The sequence below is a fragment of the Mytilus californianus genome, unplaced genomic scaffold, assembly GCF_021869535.1.
Source record: "Mytilus californianus isolate M0D057914Y unplaced genomic scaffold, xbMytCali1.0.p SCAF_9, whole genome shotgun sequence".
Taxonomy (NCBI): Eukaryota; Metazoa; Mollusca; class Bivalvia; order Mytilida; family Mytilidae; genus Mytilus; species Mytilus californianus.
The window spans coordinates 48983814-48987632 of record NW_026262745.1 but is presented as its reverse complement, the minus strand read 5'-3'; positions in this window follow the sequence as shown (position 1 = coordinate 48987632).

Sequence of the window (3819 nt, the reverse complement as noted above, 5' to 3'; positions counted from 1 at the left end):
CATTATCAAAAAGAACGCCCCAATCTTCTTGATTGATTACAATTTGTTTATGTTCATTTAAATAGTGAAGGCGGAGTGTGTATCTACTAATATATATATTTCTTTTTTTTTGTGCTAATGTGCCGTTTCAAAAAATAAAACGGCGACACGCATGTGAAGGGACTTTAGCTATAGCAAGCCGTTTTATATTTATTCCATTTTCAAGGTATCTTATAAAATAAATAAGTTATCTGATAAACAATTGATATATCCTATAAATAAAATAAGCTATCTTATATTTTACGTTGCCACTGTGGTCTTCGTTTGCTCATGTGTGTCCATGGTTGAACTACAGGTAGAAGTTATTGCATCCGGTTTTTTTTTATATCAACGGAATGAAGTCGTGCAATTATCGTGGCTAGGACGTAGAAGTAACGTAGTAAGGTCGTACTGAGGACGACAATCGCGTAGTAGCATTGTACTATTGTCTTCCTCATCGTAGTATAATCCTATCACTATCGTAGTAGAAGCGTAATAAAGACGTAGTGAAATCGGATAAGTCGCAGTGAAATCGTAGTAAGGTCGCACGAAATCTTTTCCTTTGTCTTTCCGATTGCACCACGTTTCTAATACGATGCTTTTACGCCCATCCCGAACTTACTACGACCTTCCTACGTACGCTTCTACAACGACTAGTTTTGGCCACGACTGCACTACAAATGTTTTGAGCATGTTCAAAGTTGGGCGTGGACCTTCACGACCATAAAGACCTTGGCACGTCCTTACTACGACCACCACAGTTTTACTACGACTTCCAATTTTTTTCATAATTTCTAAGGTCGTAGCGGGATCGTGGTCCTAGTGTGATGGATAAAAGTATGACATATAGTGAGTTTTTTAATAAGGAAAGACATGGTCCTAATCGATTAAAATTATTAAGCTGCTACAGAAATTACTAATATGTAACTGGTAACTAGTAGTCAATATCTATGCCCTACACTTTTACCACATTTTTGCAAGAACAAATAGAAATTTGAATATGTATTGATGATCTCTACTTGAAAGTCTTTTATGCCAACTGCTTACACATGGGATTTGTCAGAATTAGCTTGCATTTTATTAAAATAAAACCAGTCAATTAATTTGGTTGGATTTCCCCACAAAGGTGACTTGGGAATAGAAATATGGTCACCATTGGTCGTTCTCCGACCGGTAGTAAAACCCTCGTCAAAGTGTGGCGTCCGTTCGGCTGTGTAAATCTACATAGTTTTCAAGAACAATATATTGAATTTGTTTCGCAAAGATGGCACAACCTATTATTTCTTGATATGTTGTTCCACCTTCCGTCTCAATAGGTAACCGGTGACTTCCACATCTAAATTTATACAATAAAAATTTACTTTTCAAATTAGCACCAGTTATAAAAATTATATAACATATTAAACATATAGGAGAAGTGTTAATTCAGCTCAGGCAATTCTGCAAAAAGTGGTCTTAAAGTGTAAATTCAATACCTTTAACTGCCCATTTATTTAACAATTGGTTCAACCAGATATTTGACATTCCAAAATTACCAAAAACATGATATCTATTGACATTTAAGACCATAGTATAAAAATTAACCTATATTATTATACTTCATGTCAAAATGCCACATTTTGATTGGTTAATACGAGGGAGACAGTTTACTCTATCCCATGGCAAATACTCTATTACCCTTCACGGAGACGCTTGCTCAAGTGTCCGCTTTAATAAATACGGATGGTTGTTATGTACAAGACGACATAGTTTATTACTTTGAATTTGAAATTTAATAGATAGTAATAACATAACATTCAGTATAAAAAATTAAATAACACATATCTGAGAGGGTGATAGAGCAGGTTGTTACCCCTCGAAAAGACATTGTCAACCTTGGCTTCGCCTCAGTTGACAATGTTTTCTCGGGGTAACAATCTGCTCTATCACCCTCAAAGCTATGGGTTATTTATATACTAGTAATATTTTTATAGTAAATATAAAAATATGAAATGTTACTTTCTTCACCACACAGTAATATGCTTAAGAAACTAACCATAAAAAGATGTGGTATAATTGTCAACGAGACAACTCTCCACAAGAGACCAAATGACACAGAAATTAACAACTATAGGTCACCGTACGGCCTTCAACAATGAGCATACACACTTTGGCATTAAAAATTACAGTATATCTACCCAATTTTGCATAAACTATACAGATAGGCGTAGTCTGTTTTAAGTGTAAAACAAGCTTACAAGATTTTATATGAACACAAATTTCCGAACCATACAGAAGAATAGGTAAAACTATCCTATCAAATGTAGAAATTTAATTTAGCTTGTCAAAATCGATCAGGAATACAGAACAATAATGTGTTGCATCTGCGTAGTTATACAATGAGCTCTGCTCAATAGATTATCTAATATATTTTATCAAAACGTTAAACAAAAGAGGTCCAAGAATACAACCCTGTTCGTGGTACACCTTTCTGGATGTCAGCCCAACTGCTTGGTATGTTGCCGACTTTTATTTGTTGTTTTGTTTTTGATAAATATGAATTTAAAAGGAACGCTGAATGAAAAGCAACACCTTTAAAGTACAATTTGTCAAGTAAATTTCATGAGATAAGCAACCAAAAGCTTCAAAGAGGTGCTTTAAAACTGCGGCAATGCAATGATTTTTATCAAGGGCCTCTCTCCAATCCTTTAAAAGTCTTAGTAGTGTTCTTTGACATCCTTGATCTTGTCTAAACGCATACAAATATGGATTAAAAATAAGGCAGAACAAATCTGACAGTTGAGTTTCTAAAAGTACACCTTTTCGTATAACTTAGAAAAATTGGTAGAACACTTACTGGTATATAATTAGTTTATATTAAAGGATAATTTTTTTTTAAGTGTAGTAACTTGTGTATGTTTTAGTCTATCAGCAAATACACCAGAGTCAACAGATAAATCTATTGAGATAAGAGAAAACTTCATGACTAGACGGTTTCGGTTATAGAAAAAAGTAAAATAACGAAAATACCGAACTTCAAGGAAAATTCAAAACGGAAAGTCCCTTTTAAATGGCAAAATCAAAAGTTCAAACACATCAAACGAATGGAAAATAACTGTCATATTCCTGACTTGGTACAGGCATTTCCTTATGTAGAAAATGGTGGATTAAACCTGGTTTTATAGCTAGCTAAACCTCTCACTTGTATGACAGTCGCATAATTTAGCGGATGTCTTACTATTGGCAGTTACATGTATGCTGTATTTATGTACATTTAGCACAAATTCTTTATATTTATTTTAATGGAAATGGGTTATTTATTTCCCTATATATTTCATAAGTATGAGTAGGCAGATATTTTGTTAAGTTTTTTTTAAATCTATTGTAAACAACCCTTGAAATTTATCATTTTTGTCGCAAGAAAAAAAAGTTAAGATTTTTTGTAAAATTGAAAATTCAAAACGGAAAGTCCCTTTTAAATGGCAAAATCAAAAGTTCAAACACATCAAACGAATGGAAAATAACTGTCATATTCCTGACTTGGTACAGGCATTTCCTTATGTAGAAAATGGATTAAACCTGGTTTTATAGCTAGTTAAACCTCTCACTTGTATGACAGTCGCATAATTTAGCGGATGTCTTACTATTGGCAGTTACATGTATGCTGCATTTATGTACATTTAGCACAAATTCTTTATATTTATTTTAATGTAAATGGGTTATTTATTTCCCTATATATTTCATAAGTATGAGTAGGCAGATATGTTGTTAAGTTTTTTTTAAATCTATTGTAAACAACCCTTGAAATTTATCATTTTTGTC